Genomic DNA, 23,039 nt, shown 5'->3' with positions numbered 1-23,039 from the left:
TTCTGCTCACACCACGTGACAAAGGAGTCGACCACAGCCCGGTACTCTGTCTCATCATCCCTGCTGATGCATCCAACCACCGCAGAGTCATCAGAAAACTTCTGAAGATGGCATGTCTCTGTGCAGTGGCTGAAGTCTGTGGTGTAGAGGGTGAAGAGGAAGGGGGAGAGGACAGTCCCCTGTGGTGCCCCTGTGTTGCTGATTACCTTGTCAGACACACACTGTGGGAGACGTACATATTGTGGTCTTCCTGTCAGGTAATCAACAATCCAGGACACCAGAGAAGCATCCACCTGCATCGCTGCTAACTTATCACCCAGGAGGGTCGGCCTGATGGTATTGAAAGCACTAGAAAAGTCAAAAAACATGACCCTCACAGTGCTCGCCGGCTGGTCCAGATGGGTGTAGACACGATTGAGCAGGTAGATGATGGCGTCCTCAGTTCCAAGACGAGGCTGATAAGCGAACTGAAGGGGATCCAGATGTGGTCTTACTATGGGTCGCAGCTGGTCCAGGATGAGCCTTTCCAGGGTCTTCATGATGTGGGAGGTCAATGCCACGGGCCTGTAATCCTGGGGGCCACTGGGACATGGCGTCTTTGGTACAGGGACGAGGCATGATGTCTTCCACATCACCGGGACCCTCTGCAGACTCAGACTCAGCATAAACAGTTTATGAAAGACTCCACACAGCTGGGGGGCACAGGTCTTGAGGACAAGGGGACTCACTCCGTCTGGTCCAGCAGACTTGCCTGAGTGAAGTCTCCTCATTTGCATCTCAACCTGGTATTGAGTGAAGGTGATGGGTGGGGGAGGGGTGTCAGGAATCTCACAGGAGGCAACATGTGAAGAGAGAGGCTGGCACAGTGGTGTGGCTCTGGATTCCAGGCTGACTACAGGTGAGGTTGTGGGGGTGGGAGCAGACACTGTGGTGTCGAATCTATTGAAAAACAGATTCAACTCATTGGCTCTATTCTCACCTCCCTCAGTTCCCCTGCTGTTGGTTGGCCTGAATCCAGTGATGGTCTTCATGCCCCTCCACACCTCTCTCATGCTGTTCTGCTGGAGTTTCCAGCAGAACAGCACAAGCATCTCACCCTCAACGTCGCAAAGACAAAGGAGTTGATAGTGGACTTCCGGAGGTGCAGAGAAGTACACACCCCCATCACCATCAACAGCGCTGCTGTGGAGAGAGTGAGCAGCTTCCGGTTCCTTGGTGTACATCTGGCTGAGGATCTTACGTGGTCAGTACACACAAACAAAACAGTGAAGAAGGCCCAGCAGCGCCTCTTCTTTCTCAGGAGACTGAAAAGATTCGGCATGAGCCCCCGCATCCTCAGGACCTTCTATCACTGTGCCATTGAGAGCATCCTCACTGGATGCATCACCACCTGGTATGGCAACAGCACCGCCTACAACTGCAAAGCTCTCCAGCGAGTAGTGCGGTGCTCTGAACGGATAATTGGAGGTGAGCTTCCCTCCCTCCAAGACATCTACAGGAAGCGGTGCCTGAGGAAAGTGGGGAGGATCATCAAGGACTCCAATCACCCCAGCCATAAACTGTTCAGACTACTTCCATCAGGAAGGAGGTTCTGCAGCATCCGGTCCCGTACCAGCAGACTGAGAGACAGCTTCTTCCATCAGGCCATCAGACTGCTGAACACTTCATAGACACCTCAGCTTCACTACTGGAACTTTAACATTATGCACTCCACACTGTACAGTAACGCCACTGTTTTGCACATGTCTCACTCTGTATATTTTATTTTATATATTTTATTTATTGTTTACTCTATTTAATTTGTAAAATATGTGTATACACACACACACACACACACACACACACACACACACACACACACACACACACACACACACACGTAGAAAAATATTTAGTATACACATCCAGAAATGCATATACTATTATATATTGTACATATATTTATTAGTTTCAGATGTAGCCATTCTTGTATTTTGCTTGTTTACATTATTGTATTTTGCACAACTCTGTTGCTTGTGAAGCTCGCACACAAGAATTTCACTCACATGTGCTGTACCAATGTACCTGCACATGTGATGTGACAATAAAGAGTGATTTGATATAAGACTTCTAATACAAAAAAATAAAAAATAAAATAAAAAACTAAATATGTAAAAACTCACCCCTTCATAAATTAATCCAACACAATCTGTGGCTATACAAACACACCGTGGGAACTGCAATACTTGTGTGAATTATGAATTTGCATTTCACAAACACAATGCAGTCACCTCCCACGACACCGGGCAGCTTCTGAATGTGCAGCGTTTTCCGCTGAAATGTATTTTCGAAATTTTGGCTGGGTATTTATCAAAGAGTGTCACCGCATTGTTGTGTCAGTCTGCCCCGGCTCATAAAGGATATTTTGCTTCCACATGTTTAAAGTTTCTGCCGCAACAAGGTCCCAAAATGCCTTTGGAAAGTGCCGGCGGGTGTACGCATATGAGAGCGAAAGAGCAACAGAAGCAAATGTTTCATGTGAATGGAAACATATTGGGGAGAGGTGATAATTGTGTGTGTACAGAGAGGGAGCACTTGGGAGCTGTGGCAGTGTTCTCTTGGGAGCTGAAGAAAGCAGAGAGATGGATGGGAGAAGAGAGGACTTCAGATTTCTCGCTGACACTGGGTGACAGTGTGCTAGGCAGCATCCCAGGTTTATGTCCTGCTGTCAGCTTTGGATCAGAAACGGCATGAGCACCTCGTGTACCCCAATTACCCAACTGATCTGCCAGTTGACATTATAATTTTCTCTGGGCATGTTCATGTATTGTGGTTTTTAGTCATCTCTGGTCTTCTGCTCCTATCCCCACATGTAGCCAGACAGTCTCTTTATTACATTTTGGTCTTTTAATTCTAGTTTATAGGCTTTATTATAATGTATCTATTGTGGCATATGTGTTGTGCCAATCTACACAACCGGCACCTTCTCAAATTTCCATTTTCATGCTGATTTGCTCCAGGGCTTTCTCACATCGATTCAAACTGGTGTTCTGTTGTGTGTTTTAGTGGCTCGTGTGTGTCAAAGGAATGCAGATTTGAGCCCATTCCTCAGCATGGCGGTCTCAAGGCCATATCATTAGAGTAAGAGGGCTGTAATTAGTGAGTCCATGCATGACAGCCTTGAATAACAGTGCTCAGTTGTCACTTGCCACCATTAAGTTACTGTCTGGAAGGTTACAGATAGCGCCCCAGAGCATTGTGCTACCAAAAATCTGTTGGGATCTCCACCACTCCCCACACTTAATCTGTGATGCAGAAGATTCAATTATAGCAACATTCAAAGGAGAAGAAAAATTTATTCCACCAAGTACCAGCGAGGATTTTAAAGAGAAGACGACTGGACTACTGAAACAGCAATCATATATGGTACAGTGCTTTACAGTCCCTTATTAAGAGAAAAAAATCTGAAAACCTGCCTGCTCTGTGTGAAAAAGTAACAACCCTCTTTGTTAAATCATCAATTTATACTGATTAACCAGTTAAAGTTCACTAGCAACACCCAGATGTGGTTACTGCCAGACCTGTTACATCTGGTGTAAAACTAACACAGCATTTCATAATAAGAACATCAAACCAACAGTTACACATGGTCGTGCTAGTGTGACGGTTTCTGCTTCAGGACCTGGACGACATGCGGTAATTGATGGAGCCACGAATTCTGCTCTCTACCAGAAAATCCCGAAGGAGAACGTCAAGCCATCAGTTTGTGCCCACCTTTGAATGGATTGAAAAATAAATAAAACATTTTTTTTAATATAAGGTTTTGGAGTGGTCTAGTCAAAGTAACGATTTATATTTGATATTTATGGTCCCCAGGTCTTGAGCCCAGAGTTTTGAGTTTGTGGGTTTAGGATTTCTTTGGGGTTTTGAGAAGGGATTATGTTCTAGTTCTATTTAATCTTCTGTTTATTGTGTAATTCTAGTACATTTGAGTCTCTTTATTATTTGTGCCTGCAGATATTTGTTTAGGATGGTTATACGTTTGTTAGCTTCCTATTTGTGATCTCATTCTGTTCCTCCAGGCAGGTCTTCATGGTTGTTTTCTGTGTCTAGTCCTTATGTTTGAGTTTTTGTCTTAGCACATGTTGTTTCCTGTCTTATTTTGGGAGTCTCTTGTCTGGTGTACCTCGTATTGAGTTTAACTTCCTTTGTCTTGTTATCCTTGATTTGTTCCCACAGTCTTTCCCACTTGTTCCTCTCGACTCTATTTATTTATTGTCAGAGTCTCCCCTCGTCCTTAGTCACATCCTCCTTCTAGGTAGTGTGTTTCCTTGTCCCATGTTTTCCAGAGATTGTGTTTACGAAAGAGTTCAGCATTAAAGCTAAATTTGGATCCACGGCCTGCCTGCTACACTGCCAACCTGTGACACTGATTGAGAGGCTTTGGCGAAAACCCTCCAGTGTGGCTGAATTAAACCAATTCCGCAAAGAAAAGTGGACCAAATTTCCTCTTCAATGATGTGAAAGACTCGTTGCCAGTTATAACAAAGGCTTGTTTGTAGTTCTTGCTGCCAAGGGTTGCACAACCAGTTATTATGTTTAGGAGGTAATTACATTTTCACACAGGGCCAGGTAGCTTTGGAAAACTTTTTTCCTCTTAATAAATGAAATCATCATTTAAAAACTGCATTTTTATTTATGCAAAAAAGAAGCCAGGCACACAGATTCATGGGTCTGTGTGTTAGTTTGTTATACAGATACGCTGGCCCGTAATATGCAGAAAATGAAGACGCTTCGTTTGACTTGATGCTTTTCAAATTAAGTTGCTTGTTACTAATAAAATTGCTTGACTGTATAGGAGACCATTGATGTAGCATTTTAGTCAGAGCCACATGTGGGAAATAAATTAAAACTGGAATTGAGCTGTCAGTGGTTTCATCTTTCAGTGTGTAAGTGTCCAACTGTGTTTTCTTCAAATATTTTCTTCAAATATTTCTTAACTCTGCCGACTTTCATGTACACATAATCAAATAGCATCTTTTGGGGTCAAAGGACCTGGTGTAGAGGCACTTATAATTTACATACAGATACATACACACTGCCAAGTATCAGCAACGCAGGTAGCTCTTTAAATAAGACAGAATGCTACATGTTGCTGTGTTCAGTTTTGCAGGACATCCACTGCAAAGTGTGGATAAAAGAGTTGAATATGAAAATATATTTCCAGATGAAGTAGCTGACAAGTTCTGTTAGCTCAGACCTTCCCAAAGTGTGGGGCCGTTGCGGGGGGGGGGGGGGGGGGGGATTAAAAGGAAAAAACAAAACAAAAAAAACAACGCTTCGACACTGCTAGCACGGGGCGCCTCCACTAGCGCAAATCAGGAGATGAAGCATAGCTGAATATGTTTCCAAACCAACTTCATTCTGAGGCAAAGACTAGAAAATATGGTGAAGCATATCTGCCCTTTGATTTCACCGGCACAAGTGCCGAGGTAGGTCTCCCCTGCATAATTGGTTTTCCCTTCCTCGGGAGCAGCGCTGGGCTCTTCAAATCACGGACAAACAGTATCCCACATCAGGGGCGGAGCGTGGGGGTGGCTTACTGGGCTTAAGCCCGGGTTGTTTTGTCAGAAGCCCGGGGTATTTTGGAGTGCAATTTTTTCATAGTTAGATGCCTGGCTGACAACTGTATAAAACAAAAAGTACACACAATATTCGAAGCACATAGTGCACACTGTGGGAATTTACGACTGTGCGTGAATCCCCCCCTGATATTGGTATGATCCAAGCTCAGGCACTAAGCGACTGAGCGAGGGGGCGGGGCAGCTGCTGCCCGTCAGTGCGCTGTTGGAGAGACGGAGCCAGCCATACTAAGGAGAGCTTAAGTTTGACCAGGTACCAAAGCAAATCATTCGTACCGTACAAATAATGTAAATATGACGGTGCATCACGAAAGATTGATATCAAACTGATCACTTGACCAATATTACGTTACTTGCTCTTCAAGTGAATCAACAAATGGCGAAATGAAAAGCCGAACAAATGCTATTTTTTTTTAGAGAGTCTTAGCTTACGTGTGTTTATTTCATATTTTCAGTTCTTACCCTCCCCGACTAAATCGGTTTCAGTTATGTACTGAAATATAAGAATGGACATTAGAGGGTTCTTTCAAAGAAAAACTCAGGTAAATGTTATTTTATATATTATGCTTTGTATGTTGTTCAGTATATTTGTATGCAAAACAAGAGGAATTTCAGTACACAGCAGGATATTCACATTTGTAACCAGATATTTACACTTTAGGGAGAAAACATAAAACATTTTTACTGCACAACATCAATTTAGAGTAAACTTTTGTTTTAGATAAATATTGAAATATCTTTTGAATTAGTTAAATGTCACAATAAAGAGAGACAGAGCTTTCTGTTTTTTATCACTTTCATCAAATTTAGGAGTACATGTACACTAAGTTTATTGTTAATTAATAAGAAAACTCCAGACGATTCCATTCTGAGCTGAAGAAGCTTCTGATAGGTTAGTAGAGTCCATGTGAGTAAACAGGTGGCACAGCTGTGGATGCATATAAGGCAAAACACAGAGCCTGTTTCTGTGACATGGGAAAATCAAGAGATGTCAACCAAAACACCAGGAAAAGAACTGTGGAGCTCCATAAGTGTGGCTCAATTTTGAATACAATTTGGTGCCATTTGCAATTAAGAAATACAGACGATTTCTCTCTTTACTCTTAAAGTTAACAAATATGTTTTTTATATTTATCAATCTAAAAAAATAAACATTTAGTCTGATTTGATGTTACAATTAAAAAGTGTTTGTGTTTTTATCTGAAGAGTTTGTAAATATCTGTATATTTGATGATTGTCAGCACAAAGAGGGAGAGAGGAACAGAGAGGGAGATGGAGAATGAGGACAGAACAGAGATGAACAAGAGCAGGTGAGACACACATGTTAGTCAAATGGTTGTTTACCAAAAGTATCACCGTATCATAGGTACTCATGTATCTCATACCTAGTGTTTCTTTTTAGGTTTGTTATTTTTCAAATTCTATATTTATTAAGTTATGAAGGCTTGTTTGCACAACAAGGCTAAATAATTATATAAACTTTTCTCAATCTAAATATTGTACTTTGGTAAAATTAAAAAATAAATGTAGTGCAGGTCTATGATGATTTTTAGTGCTACTATCATCTAGTTCTGATTCTGGTTCTGTCTTGGTTAAGTCCCAAGTAGTCCTGATTTTGAACTGTTGTAGTCCTGTTTTAATTCAGGATCAGTTCTTGGTCTGGTTGAATTGGGGTTTAGTCCTCGTGTCTTGATACAGCCCTGATTTTGTTCTGCCTTGCTGCTTAATTAAAAAACTAGTTTAAGGTGTCCTGCACATGTGATATATATTCCCCCCCCCCCCCCCCCCCCCCCAAGGGAAAAAAAAATCCCACATGCATACTATCCTTTTGGGCTAAGCCCCGGGTGTTTCAAATGTCTGGCTCCTCCTCTGTCCCACATTCTTGATTTTTAGTTCACAAACACTTCTCATAATGACTAACTACTCCTGACATTTTGGAGATGTTAGCTCTTTATACAGTAAAGTTACAGTGGGATACAAATAACATCAGGCGGATCCTGCCACGATTTGTTCCCCCTGTTCAAATCACAGACAAACAGTATCCAACGGTTGTTTATGTTTTTGAACCCATTTTGCACAGAGAGGCATTTTTTGACAAATGTATTGATAGCAATGTTGAATATTATTACACAGGAAAAAAACAACTACACTTAAAATAATCACACCGTGACGCCTCTGCCTTTGTAAATGGAGGGACAGTAACTGTGTGTGTATGTAAGCGTGTAAAAACTGAAGATAGTCAGATTAACAGTAACAGCATTTTGTCTCTATCTGCCATTCTGCAATAGTAGTAGTAATACGATGGCACCTGTCCAATATGGCGGCCAACCAAACCGGTTTGACAACCGGTTTGACCGGTTTCGTGCGTGTGCGCATGCGCGTTCAGTAATTCGATGGCACTAGTCCAAGATGGCGGCCAACCAAACCGATTTGACAACCGGTTTGGCCGGTTTGACAACCGATTTGACCAGTTTCGTGTGTGTGTGCGCATGCGTGTTCAGGTGTGGAAATACCACAGGGGATCAGAGGGGTTATATGAGTTTATGTGTTTTTAACGGGGTTTTAATTTAATCAAACCATAGGGTTTTTAATTAAACTATTTTTATCACTTAGGTGTATCGCAACATTCAGTTATGCATGTGTTCTTAAAAGCAATTCTTTGTTTCTTGTTTCATTCTTGGCGGAGTGGAAGCTGTTTTGGTTCACAGTGCGCCTTAACAAAGAGGGTGTGCTCTAGTCAAAAGTGTTGGTAATAGTGTTTTAATCACACTAATTTTCTAAATCTGACAATGTCTCAGCTTGCAGTGAGGCATGCATTTTATTTTATAAATGGCACAAATGGGAATTTCTTCTGAATGGGTGATGTCAGCATGTTCACAAGCGTTTCATTTAATCAAACCCCTAGTTTTAATTTAACTAGTTTTTACACATCTACTGGGGTTTCTTTCCAGGGTTGATGCGATCATTTTATTTAAAAATCGGGATTTCGGAATGTTGAACTAAGAGTGAGACAAAGCCAGCCAGCTAGTTTTTAACACAGTAAATGTTACAAATAGCATTCAGTCCTTTAGAAAATAAATGCTATAAGCAGCCAGTATCGCTCTTTTCAAACTAATCGTCTTTTAAATACACTCATTTTGTGATTCCGGTGTCAACACCTTGCACCGATGCAAGCATTTTATTTAATTAAAAACGGATCAAACGGGCCATTTCTTCTGTAAGGGGTTTCATGGTTTCAGAGTAGTTTTTAACACAACAGATAGTCGCAAATAACATTCAGCAAACGCTACAGTGATACTTCTAAAACGCTGCACACAATGTCGTCTTTTCCCCCAAAGCAACCAGTATCGCTCTTTTCAAACTAATCGTCTTTTAAATACACTCATTTTGTGATTCTGGTGTCACACCTTGCACCATGCAAGTATTTTATTTATTTAAAAACGGATCAAACGGGCCATTTCTTCTGTAAGGGGTTTCATGGTTTCAGAGTAGTTTTTAACACAACAGATAGTCGCAAATAACATTCAGCAAACGCTACAGTGATACTTCTAAAACGCTGCACACAATGTCGTCTTTTCACCCAAAGCAGCCAGTATAGCTCTTTTCAAACTAATCGTCTTTTAAATACACTCATTTTGTGATTCTGGTGTCACACCTTGCACCATGCAAGTATTTTATTTATTTAAAAACGGATCAAACGGGCCATTTCTTCTGTAAGGGGTTTCATGGTTTCAGAGTAGTTTTTAACAGAACAGATAGTCGCAAATAACATTCAGCAAACGCTACAGTGATACTTCTAAAACGCTGCACACAATGTCGTCTTTTCACCCAAAGCAGCCAGTATAGCTCTTTTCAAACTAATCGTCTTTAAATACACTCATTTTGTTGACAAAGCCAGCCAGCTAGTTTTTAACACAGTAAATGTCACAAATAGCATTCAGTCCTTTAGAAAATAAATGCTATAAGCAACCAGTATCGCTCTTTTCAAACTAATCTTCTTTTAAATACACTCATTTTGTGATTCCGGTGTCACACCTTGCACCGATGCAAGCATTTTATTTATTTAAAAACGGATCAAACGGGCCATTTCTTCTGTAAGGGGTTTCATGGTTTCAGAGTAGTTTTTAACACAACAGATAGTCACAAATAACATTCAGCCCTTTAGAAAATAAACGCTACAGTGATACTTCTAAAACCAGTCGCCCAGACCCGCTCCAACTTTTCAACAGCTGGCTAATTGTTTGAATTTGTTCAGGATTGTAAAAGCCCACCGTGGGTATCACTAGTTGAGAGTACCATGCGAACAAGGGCCCAGCCTATTGTTTAAAGTGGCCGGTATTGGCTCTTTTTGTAATTCCTCGACAAGGTAAATGGGGCAGGTGTACCAGTCGGGTGGCGACCCCGCCTATTGTCTGAAGTATCGGCTCCTTTGTAATTCCTTGAGAAGACAAAAGCCCTGAAGGGTCTCATTTAAATTGATTGGAGACATACCTTTTCTTTTTGGAAACACCACCCTATATAAAAAACAGGCTCAGACCCCGAAACCCTGAGCCATTTACGCCTCAAGATTCGCTGCAGAGCACACCATTTTCTTTGCGATCATCAACACTAACATCGTTCTTTATAACATGGCCATCGTAAACGGTAAGTAAAACAAAACCTATTATTGGATTTTTAAAAAGTGTTATGTTAACATATTATAGGATATTCAAACTATTTTTTTTCCCTAAAACAAAAGCTTAATTTTTAGGAGTTTGGGAGAACGGCCCAGGGCCCTTTTCTTTAGAAACGGGCGCTTTTACAGCTGGAACTAGTCCTCTAACAGGCACAAGGTGTGTACAGCATTACTGGATTTTAAAACGTATGTATGTTTTAAACTAGCGATTGTTTTAAATTATGTAATAACGTTTTTGTTTGTTCCAGGGTTAACAAACTGAGCAGGAAAACATTCAGACACCGCGACCACAGAGCCCAACCTTACATCAGGTGTGTATACAACGGGATGTATAGTTGTGTATTATTTTTTCAAAAGAAAAAAAAATTAAAAAGAGGTTTAAACAATTACAAATGTTCTAAACTGACCGTTTTACACATACAGAACCACGCCAGAGAACCGGGTGTGTGGAGAAGCAGGACCATCCCGAATAACGCACACTACAAGGTAAGCATAGGCATATATAAATTAGATAAAAAGAGATAGAGAGGGAGACACGCTTATTCAGTTTGAAATGGGTACATGTATAAAATGTTTTAACACATGTCTATCTATCTTCACAGACTGCAGAACAGCACCCCTCCTCATAATGATCAGGACACCGTACGATTCCAGACGTTTTTGGAATGTTTAAGCAGTATCGACCTCCCAGAACAACAAAAACCTGGAGCTTTGTGCAACAGTGGAGAGTCAGAACCGATCTTCATCAGCGAACCTGCAACACCCCCGAGTGAGTGGCTACCTCGCGATTTCTCTGATGTTTTTGAGTACAGTATATCAGATTTTGATCTAGTTCATATACCCACCACCCCAGAATGTGACAGAAATAGCATTGATTCACACATAGATTTCGAAGAAGGCGGCATAACAGACTCTCAAATATCACCGGCGTATGATGCTTACATGAAGCTTCCAGACGCTCAGCCTGCTGAACAGAGTCATATAGCTTCAATAGCTGATAAATTATGTTTGATTGAAGCTAGACTCAATCAATACCACCAAGAAGCACAGGTACAAAGGCAACAGTTTACCAAATTCATAAACAAAGTGTGTAGTACATTAGACAACATCTGCTATGTTCTATTTAAACCCAGATTCCTTTTATAGTTTGCAGTGAAATTTCTTAAACCATTGTTTAATGGGACAGAAGTACAAGTCACTCTTTACTAACACACTGTAGATAAGTTTATTGCTGAACGACACAGCTAGCAGTCCCACACACTCTTTAGATTTTTGAAGTTTTGTGTGTGATGGTTTTGCCTCTCACACCTTACCCCTTTCTCCCAGTATCACAACAGTATGACTCCCAAAGTACGACTCAGTAAACAAACAAGGACTCTAAACTCAGAACAGAAAGATACAGTTGAAAGATTAGTGATATCTTTTATGATGCGTAATAAACTACACCGTGCGTGCGTGTGTGTGTGTGTGTGTGTGTGTGTGTGTGAATGCCTTAGAAGTCAAAGTATACATTAGCCATACTTACAAAAACATTTTTAATTTCATTTAGAACTGAGATTCTAAGTTGTAAGCAGAAATCGTATGCTCAACCAGGAGTATGTTTCCCCACTTTCACAATGCTGAGGCATCAAATCCATGATCCAACAGATGGTTTGTCACATGTGGGCGAGAAGGGCAAGCCAACCCTTACTTACACAACCTCACACACTATAGATTTTTAAAGCTCTTGTGTACAACGGTTTAGCTAAAGATATAACTTCTACTTTTGATAAAGATCACTCCCTCTGCATATTTCTTAAGAAATGAAGTGTCTTTACTGGGATATTTATTGTCAAACTATGCGATTTTCCAAATGTGTGTGGAGTAAAATGTTGTGACCAAGAATCATTCAGGATTAACAACACAAACTGTTTTGATAGCAGAAACAGTCTGTCTTATAGTTCCCATACTTTACCGCTAGTTTTACAAACACATTCTTCTTCATATCGGTTTAATTGGTTTTTTATGAAACTGATTTTTAATAGTATAACCAAGGTCTAACTTTTCCTAGCTCCCCAGTATAAATGCAAGAATTTTGCAGACTTTATTGAAACTGTCACAATTTAACACTCAATGCCATAAACAGAGTTGATCCATGTTTCTATGGACAGTGTTTCATACATCAACAGCTCTGAAAATCACTTTTAAAGTAATGTAGAACATGATCTCTCGCACTCTCAGCGTCTCTAAAAAACCCAGCAAACTGACAATCACCTCTAAACAAGGGGTCAGTTTATAGGCTTTTTGTTTGTTTGTTTGTTTTGTTTTTTATCAGCCGCAACACCATGTAATGCATGGATGTTAGACTCTTTCACCAGACCATGTTGCTAGCCCAACCACCAGGCTCAGGGTCTCTGAACTCTAACCCTGGCTCTGGCTGCCAAATGTGCCTCTGACCCTCTTGTGCCTGTTCACCACCAGACTAAGTTTGTACTCTCACCTACTAACATTATTTTATTACAGGGCAATATTCAGCTAGGTTACTACTTTGACTTTCTTACTTTGAGCACATTTCCGAGCCCATACATTATCAAACTTTTACTTGAGTATTTCTGACACCAGCTATACTTTTACTTAAGTAAAAAAAAAAAATGCCTGCACTATCGGTGTAAAGCTGTCTTTAATTCTTTAACAGTTCATGCAACAATTATAAATTAAACCTGCACCACAGCTAACTCTTTTTTTCATAACCAATAACAGGTGTATTTCTTAGATCTACAGAAACAGCCAAAACACTCTGCTTGTATAATGCCATATTCTCTCCCAGCGTACCCTTGTCTCACAACAGGGTGATTCCCAAAGTACGACTCAATAAACAGAGACTCTAAAACCAGAACAGAAAGATAAAATTGGAAGATCAAAGATTAAGGTTTGTGTTTTTATAGCACAAAGTAAACTGTCCCCTTGTCTTCTAGGCCTTGGCGTGCGTACCTTAGAAGTCAGATTATACGTTAGTCATACTTCCAAAAACATCTTGAATTCCATTTATAACTGTGATGTCAAGCTGATATCAGACATCTTATGCTCACCAGGAGCATGTATCCCCAACTTCAAAACCTTAAGGTGTCAAATTCACAAACCCAACATGGGCTCATTCAACACAGGGGCCAGAAGTGCATGTCACCCTTTACTGACAAACTGTAAATAAGTTCAATACAGGGCAACGCGGCTAACAGCCTTGGAAACGCTTTACATGAAATAAAACTTTTTAGAAAACCCTTTACAAGAATAAATGTGATGATCTGTTTTACCTGAATCAAATGTATTAGTTTGTTTACTTGAAATAAAATTTATTTTTGAAACCCCGTACATGAAGTAAAAAGTATCATGTTGCAAGTTCTGGCTTTAATATTTCCAGCTGATAAGGAGACGTTTTGCATTTCAAACGCTACATATCCTACCCGCCCTTTAAGATCATCCCACTTCAGGATCACGCCCCACCTTCTGTTATTTTAAAACAAGACCGCCGTCTCATTCCTCCAAAACCTTTTTTTTTTAATCTCAAAACAGCGAGAAGGATGGACTCTGCACCCCTGCGTCACACTGAGGAGGAGGACAGTTCCTCGGACGAGGGCTCATTAGTACACGCCCGGTTACTATAGCCCCTTGGAGAAGCAGCAGCAGCAAGCCGTCGAGCTTGACGGTCGGGCATCTTCTTTATTTATCGATACCGTGAAAACAGCTGTGTATCACCTAGTCAACCTAGTAATCAACAAGTACCTCACTGACAAATGCAACGGCTGCAAGTTTGACCACCCCAGCCAGAGACAGCATGAGTGTCTGCAAGTGTTGGTGGATGACTTTTACGCTGAAAATTATTACAGCATCAGAAAAAGACTCCTCACCCCTCGCTTCATTCCTTCCATTCAACATCTGCTGATTGCCCGCAACATCAAAATGGACGACGTCAAAGTCCGCATGGTGGCGGAAACTCTCTTGCACGAACTGAAATCGGTAAGGAAAGTCTTTGACGCCATCGCCGAGGCATACCACAATCTGGTGGGGTTGGTCAAACTTGCAGCCGTTGCATTTGTCAGTGAGGTACTTGTTGATTACTAGGTTGACTAGGTGATACACAGCTGTTTTCACGGTATCGATAAATAAAGAAGATGCCCGACCGTCAAGCTCGACGGCTTGCTGCTGCTGCTTCTCCAAGGGGCTATAGTAACCGGGCGTGTACTAATGAGCCCTCGTCCGAGGAACTGTCCTCCTCCTCAGTGTGACGCAGGGGTGCAGAGTCCATCCTTCTCGCTGTTTTGAGATTAAAAAAAAAAGGTTTTGGAGGAATGAGACGGCGGTCTTGTTTTAAAATAACAGAAGGTGGGGCGTGATCCTGAAGTGGGATGATCTTAAAGGGCGGGTAGGATATGTAGCGTTTGAAATGCAAAACGTCTCCTTATCAGCTGGAAATATTAAAGCCAGAACTTGCAACATGATACTTTTTACTTCATGTACGGGGTTTCAAAAAAAATTTTTATTTCAAGTAAACAAACTAATACATTTGATTCAGGTAAAACAGATCATCACATTTATTCTTGTAAAGGGTTTTCTAAAAAGTTTTATTTCATGTAAAGCGTTTCCAAGGCTGTTAGCCGCGTTGCCCTGTATTGAACTTATTTACAGTTTGTCAGTAAAGGGTGACATGCACTTCTGGCCCCTGTGTTGAATGAGCCCATGTTGGGTTTGTGAATTTGACACCTTAAGGTTTTGAAGTTGGGGATACATGCTCCTGGTGAGCACAAGATGTCTGATATCAGCTTGACATCACAGTTATAAATGGAATTCAAGATGTTTTTGGAAGTATGACTAACGTATAATCTGACTTCTAAGGTACGCACGCCAAGGCCTAGAAGACAAGGGGACAGTTTACTTTGTGCTATAAAAACACAAACCTTAATCTTTGATCTTCCAATTTTATCTTTCTGTTCTGGTTTTAGAGTCTCTGTTTATTGAGTCGTACTTTGGGAATCACCCTGTTGTGAGACAAGGGTACGCTGGGAGAGAATATGGCATTATACAAGCAGAGTGTTTTGGCTGTTTCTGTAGATCTAAGAAATACACCTGTTATTGGTTATGAAAAAAAGAGTTAGCTGTGGTGCAGGTTTAATTTATAATTGTTGCATGAACTGTTAAAGAATTAAAGACAGCTTTACACCGATAGTGCAGGCATTTTTTTTTTTACTTAAGTAAAAGTATAGCTGGTGTCAGAAATACTCAAGTAAAAGTTTGATAATGTATGGGCTCGGAAATGTGCTCAAAGTAAGAAAGTCAAAGTAGTAACCTAGCTGAATATTGCCCTGTAATAAAATAATGTTAGTAGGTGAGAGTACAAACTTAGTCTGGTGGTGAACAGGCACAAGAGGGTCAGAGGCACATTTGGCAGCCAGAGCCAGGGTTAGAGTTCAGAGACCCTGAGCCTGGTGGTTGGGCTAGCAACATGGTCTGGTGAAAGAGTCTAACATCCATGCATTACATGGTGTTGCGGCTGATAAAAAACAAAACAAACAAACAAACAAAAAGCCTATAAACTGACCCCTTGTTTAGAGGTGATTGTCAGTTTGCTGGGTTTTTTAGAGACGCTGAGAGTGCGAGAGATCATGTTCTACATTACTTTAAAAGTGATTTTCAGAGCTGTTGATGTATGAAACACTGTCCATAGAAACATGGATCAACTCTGTTTATGGCATTGAGTGTTAAATTGTGACAGTTTCAATAAAGTCTGCAAAATTCTTGCATTTATACTGGGGAGCTAGGAAAAGTTAGACCTTGGTTGTACTATTAAAAATCAGTTTCATAAAAAACCAATTAAACCGATATGAAGAAGAATGTGTTTGTAAAACTAGCGGTAAAGTATGGGAACTATAAGACAGACTGTTTCTGCTATCAAAACAGTTTGTGTTGTTAATCCTGAATGATTCTTGGTCACAACATTTTACTCCACACACATTTGGAAAATCGCATAGTTTGACAATAAATATCCCAGTAAAGACACTTCATTTCTTAAGAAATATGCAGAGGGAGTGATCTTTATCAAAAGTAGAAGTTATATCTTTAGCTAAACCGTTGTACACAAGAGCTTTAAAAATCTATAGTGTGTGAGGTTGTGTAAGTAAGGGTTGGCTTGCCCTTCTCGCCCACATGTGACAAACCATCTGTTGGATCATGGATTTGATGCCTCAGCATTGTGAAAGTGGGGAAACATACTCCTGGTTGAGCATACGATTTCTGCTTACAACTTAGAATCTCAGTTCTAAATGAAATTAAAAATGTTTTTGTAAGTATGGCTAATGTATACTTTGACTTCTAAGGCATTCTCACACACACACACACACACACACACACACACACACACGCACGCACGGTGTAGTTTATTACGCATCATAAAAGATATCACTAATCTTTCAACTGTATCTTTCTGTTCTGAGTTTAGAGTCCTTGTTTGTTTACTGAGTCGTACTTTGGGAGTCATACTGTTGTGATACTGGGAGAAAGGGGTAAGGTGTGAGAGGCAAAACCATCACACACAAAACTTCAAAAATCTAAAGAGTGTGTGGGACTGCTAGCTGTGTCGTTCAGCAATAAACTTATCTACAGTGTGTTAGTAAAGAGTGACTTGTACTTCTGTCCCATTAAACAATGGTTTAAGAAATTTCACTGCAAACTATAAAAGGAATCTGGGTTTAAATAGAACATAGCAGATGTTGTCTAATGTACTACACACTTTGTTTATGAATTTGGTAAACTGTTGCCTTTGTACCTGTGCTTCTTGGTGGTATTGATTGAGTCTAGCTTCAATCAAACATAATTTATCAGCTATTGAAGCTATATGACTCTGTTCAGCAGGCTGAGCGTCTGGAAGCTTCATGTAAGCATCATACGCCGGTGATATTTGAGAGTCTGTTATGCCGCCTTCTTCGAAATCTATGTGTGAATCAATGCTATTTCTGTCACATTCTGGGGTGGTGGGTATATGAACTAGATCAAAATCTGATATACTGTACTCAAAAACATCAGAGAAATCGCGAGGTAGCCACTCACTCGGGGGTGTTGCAGGTTCGCTGATGAAGATCGGTTCTGACTCTCCACTGTTGCACAAAGCTCCAGGTTTTTGTTGTTCTGGGAGGTCGATACTGCTTAAACATTCCAAAAACGTCTGGAATCGTACGGTGTCCTGATCATTATGAGGAGGGGTGCTGTTCTGCAGTCTGTGAAGATAGATAGACATGTGTTAAAACATTTTATACATGTACCCATTTCAAACTGAATAAGCGTGTCTCCCTCTCTATCTCTTTTTATCTAATTTATATATGCCTATGCTTACCTTGTAGTGTGCGTTATTCGGGATGGTCCTGCTTCTCCACACACCCGGTTCTCTGGCGTGGTTCTGTATGTGTAAAACGGTCAGTTTAGAACATTTGTAATTGTTTAAACCTCTTTTTAATTTTTTTTTCTTTTGAAAAAATAATACACAACTATACATCCCGTTGTATACACACCTGATGTAAGGTTGGGCTCTGTGGTCGCGGTGTCTGAATGTTTTCCTGCTCAGTTTGTTAACCCTGGAACAAACAAAAACGTTATTACATAATTTAAAACAATCGCTAGTTTAAAACATACATACGTTTTAAAATCCAGTAATGCTGTACACACCTTGTGCCTGTTAGAGGACTAGTTCCAGCTGTAAAAGCGCCCGTTTCTAAAGAAAAGGGCCCTGGGCCGTTCTCCCAAACTCCTAAAAATTAAGCTTTTGTTTTAGGGAAAAAAAATAGTTTGAATATCCTATAATATGTTAACATAACACTTTTTAAAAATCCAATAATAGGTTTTGTTTTACTTACCGTTTACGATGGCCATGTTATAAAGAACGATGTTAGTGTTGATGATCGCAAAGAAAATGGTGTGCTCTGCAGCGAATCTTGAGGCGTAAATGGCTCAGGGTTTCGGGGTCTGAGCCTGTTTTTTATATAGGGTGGTGTTTCCAAAAAGAAAAGGTATGTCTCCAATCAATTTAAATGAGACCCTTCAGGGCTTTTGTCTTCTCAAGGAATTACAAAGGAACCGATACTTCAGACAATAGGCGGGGTCGCCACCCGACTGGTACACCTGCCCCATTTACCTTGTCGAGGAATTACAAAAAGAGCCAATACCGGCCACTTTAAACAATAGGCTGGGCCCTTGTTCGCATGGTACTCTCAACTAGTGATACCCACGGTGGGCTTTTACAATCCTGAACAAATTCAAACAATTAGCCAGCTGTTGAAAAGTTGGAGCGGGTCTGGGCGACTGGTTTTAGAAGTATCACTGTAGCGTTTATTTTCTAAAGGGCTGAATGTTATTTGTGACTATCTGTTGTGTTAAAAACTACTCTGAAACCATGAAACCCCTTACAGAAGAAATGGCCCGTTTGATCCGTTTTTAAATAAATAAAATGCTTGCATCGGTGCAAGGTGTGACACCGGAATCACAAAATGAGTGTATTTAAAAGAAGATTAGTTTGAAAAGAGCGATACTGGTTGCTTATAGCATTTATTTTCTAAAGGACTGAATGCTATTTGTGACATTTACTGTGTTAAAAACTAGCTGGCTGGCTTTGTCAACAAAATGAGTGTATTTAAAGACGATTAGTTTGAAAAGAGCTATACTGGCTGCTTTGGGTGAAAAGACGACATTGTGTGCAGCGTTTTAGAAGTATCACTGTAGCGTTTGCTGAATGTTATTTGCGACTATCTGTTGTGTTAAAAACTACTCTGAAACCATGAAACCCCTTACAGAAGAAATGGCCCGTTTGATCCGTTTTTAAATAAATAAAATACTTGCATGGTGCAAGGTGTTGACACCGGAATCACAAAATGAGTGTATTTAAAAGACGATTAGTTTGAAAAGAGCGATACTGGTTGCTTTGGGGGAAAAGACGACATTGTGTGCAGCGTTTTAGAAGTATCACTGTAGCGTTTGCTGAATGTTATTTGCGACTATCTGTTGTGTTAAAAACTACTCTGAAACCATGAAACCCCTTACAGAAGAAATGGCCCGTTTGATCCGTTTTTAAATAAATAAAATACTTGCATGGTGCAAGGTGTGACACCAGAATCACAAAATGAGTGTATTTAAAAGACGATTAGTTTGAAAAGAGCGATACTGGTTGCTTTGGGGGAAAAGACGACATTGTGTGCAGCGTTTTAGAAGTATCACTGTAGCGTTTGCTGAATGTTATTTGCGACTATCTGTTGTGTTAAAAACTACTCTGAAACCATGAAACCCCTTACAGAAGAAATGGCCCGTTTGATCCGTTTTTAATTAAATAAAATGCTTGCATCGGTGCAAGGTGTTGACACCGGAATCACAAAATGAGTGTATTTAAAAGACGATTAGTTTGAAAAGAGCGATACTGGCTGCTTATAGCATTTATTTTCTAAAGGACTGAATGCTATTTGTAACATTTACTGTGTTAAAAACTAGCTGGCTGGCTTTGTCTCACTCTTAGTTCAACATTCCGAAATCCCGATTTTTAAATAAAATGATCGCATCAACCCTGGAAAGAAACCCCAGTAGATGTGTAAAAACTAGTTAAATTAAAACTAGGGGTTTGATTAAATGAAACGCTTGTGAACATGCTGACATCACCCATTCAGAAGAAATTCCCATTTGTGCCATTTATAAAATAAAATGCATGCCTCACTGCAAGCTGAGACATTGTCAGATTTAGAAAATTAGTGTGATTAAAACACTATTACCAACACTTTTGACTAGAGCACACCCTCTTTGTTAAGGCGCACTGTGAACCAAAACAGCTTCCACTCCGCCAAGAATGAAACAAGAAACAAAGAATTGCTTTTAAGAACACATGCATAACTGAATGTTGCGATACACCTAAGTGATAAAAATAGTTTAATTAAAAACCCTATGGTTTGATTAAATTAAAACCCCGTTAAAAACACAAACTCATATAACCCCTCTGATCCCCTGTGGTATTTCCACACCTGAACACGCATGCGCACACACACACGAAACTGGTCAAATCGGTTGTCAAACCGGCCAAACCGGTTGTCAAATCGGTTTGGTTGGCCGCCATCTTGGACTAGTGCCATCGAATTACTGAACGCGCATGCGCACACGCACGAAACCGGTCAAACCGGTTGTCAAACCGGTTTGGTTGGCCGCCATATTGGACAGGTGCCATCGTATTACTACTTGCAATTCATGTCATGTAAACAATAAGGTGGTGCTCAGCGTGACGTGAAAAAAGGCACATACCTTTGACGTTGCATGACGAACTCTGTAGTCCTCGTCCACACCTAAACGCAAAAAAGGAGTTTTAAAAAAAATCTCAGTTTTCGGTGATTCGTGTGGACGAAACAGCTGCGTTTTCAAAATTACCCGTGTAGGTGCGGACGTAGCGTAACAGAGTTAGTAGTTTATTTTATTACTACCTGTAATTTATTGCAGTTTACTTGTATTTGCTTAATTGTTTACTAACATCTGAGGATCTAACATCTGATATGCTACCAGTGTCACAAACAAGCATCAGCAAGCTGTAGTCATTATGATGGCTCACTCACAACTGAGACGCCTGTGGTAACTTTTGTTGCAGCCTCCTTTCACTAAATATTTTACACACACACACACACACACACACACACACACACACACACACACACACACACACAAATCATACATCCTCTCTTGCTTTCGCTCTCGCTTTCATAAAGAAAGGCGGTCTGTTACGTGACTAAATCAAAGCGGAAATGTAAAACTTTTCTTGGTGAGCCACTATTTTACACCACTGTTAAATCAGAGGTGACAATGGGCTAAAAAAAAAGCAACACAAGTTACCCTTTTCAGTAAGTTTGAAGATGAATGAGTATTTCTATGATTACCTACAGAGTTGTTGTAGGTCTAGTGATGAATAGCTTTCTTCATCCTCATGCTTCTCACTCAGATGTTGCTCTAATTGGCTCCCTAATAGAATTCATCACTCAGCACACGCAACAGCATACAGCTCCACCATACTATAAACTCTGCAGCCCCCTCTTTCCCATTTAGCTCATGTCCCAAGGCACATGTGTTGTTTTTGAGTTGCTAAAACTAATAAAGTGGAGGCACATAAATTCTTATTATTCACTGGAAAAAATGACAACAGTTTTACAACATTTCACTATCAAAAGTGAATAAAGAGGCTTATAAGTATTTTGTTATTGATTTACTCCTAAGTGCTAATTAAACACTTTCATGCCTTGTTATTGTTCAGTCTCATATGATTTCTAGTTAAATGTACCTTTACCGAATGTAACAGGGTGGGCTTTTGAGGCTGGATTTACAGTGAGGCAGACCAAGACAAGTATAGTGGAATGAGGCATTTATTCACAATATAGCTGTCCTCACAAAACCATTCACTCATCTAACGACAACTACATACTTTCAGCTGTCACAGGCTAAACCATAATTCAATTAACAGGTGAGAAACACCCTGGAGAGGACACAGGAAAGAAAGGTAACTGATCACATCTTACAGTCATTTTGCACCACCTTTATTTCTAGATTTTCACACACATTTGCATTAATTCTCCTTACTGATAGACCTTATTTGCTCACAACCTCTCCCTTTCACAGACAACCACCACATTTCTTGATGAGGAGCAACTGTGCAGGACCTGGAACAAAGGCTACCAACTGATTTTAAAATACACAATAAATATTCAATAAATAATTAAACTTTTTGTGTGCAAATGTTCTTCAAGTGCAAATCTATGCTTAAAGTGCGATGCTAAAAAAGGTGCTTTTAGTAAAGTGAAAGGTCCTCATAAGGTACTATACAAATTATAATATACATAGTAGTAAGGGAGTCATCTTCCTTACACTGAAAATGGAATTGCCACGTGTTTCTGCAATCTCCTCAAAACTGATCCTGAGGTTACCAGGTTAAAGATTGTGTAAAAGCATCACAGGTAATACTGTTTTATGATGTGCACAATATCACTTATGGTTGCACAGTATGGCTGACAAAATGCAAAAGCAGAAAAGTAATAGACCAAATGCTGAAAATTCAAATCAAGATACATTTTGGGCTGGAGAAATATCATAAGTAACTGTAAGATTTGACTTTTGATTAATTAATTTAATAAATTTCTCTGTGTATCCTTGTGGATCCAAAACACGTTTGACCAGCAGCATCTTGCCTCCTCTCCAGCTGCTGGGATCTTGTTCACCTCTGTTGCAGTTTGTCAGAGAGCTTCATCCGGAAGCTCAGAGAACATCATCTTCTTTCTGAAGGAACTCCCTCTGCCCATCTTTCCTTCAGTATCACCATGCTATTTGTTTTCTGTTGTTCTCTGGCCCTACTGATCAGCTTGTCCTTTTTGCTGAGGAGATTTTCAAGTTGGCTGCCTTTTTTGTTTCTGCCACCCACCTTCCACACGCTGGGATCTTTGTATTCAAGAGCAGAGGCTCTTGCCCCGCTCAGTTGAAGAGAGGTGACCTGCTCAACTGTCAACTTTCTCCAGAGAAGAGAGATGGTGGATAAGAAAGCTAATATTCTCATTTGCCTTGTGGAGGCCACACTTTAGCTTTCTGCTCTCATGTTCACTGACAGACAGACAGCTTCTCCTGCAAGGTTTTATTTTCCTAAGAATTGTTGTTTGGCACTTTTCTAAGCTGCTCCTTTCTATTGGACCATTTCTTTCCTCAACAGTTTATCTTCTGCTTTT

Source organism: Diplotaxodon limnothrissa, linkage group LG9 (assembly GCF_057381915.1).
Source record: "Diplotaxodon limnothrissa isolate DT_005_m linkage group LG9, D_limnothrissa_male_GT1.1, whole genome shotgun sequence".
Classification (NCBI taxonomy): Eukaryota; Metazoa; Chordata; class Actinopteri; order Cichliformes; family Cichlidae; genus Diplotaxodon; species Diplotaxodon limnothrissa.
This window is presented reverse-complemented; position numbering follows the sequence as displayed.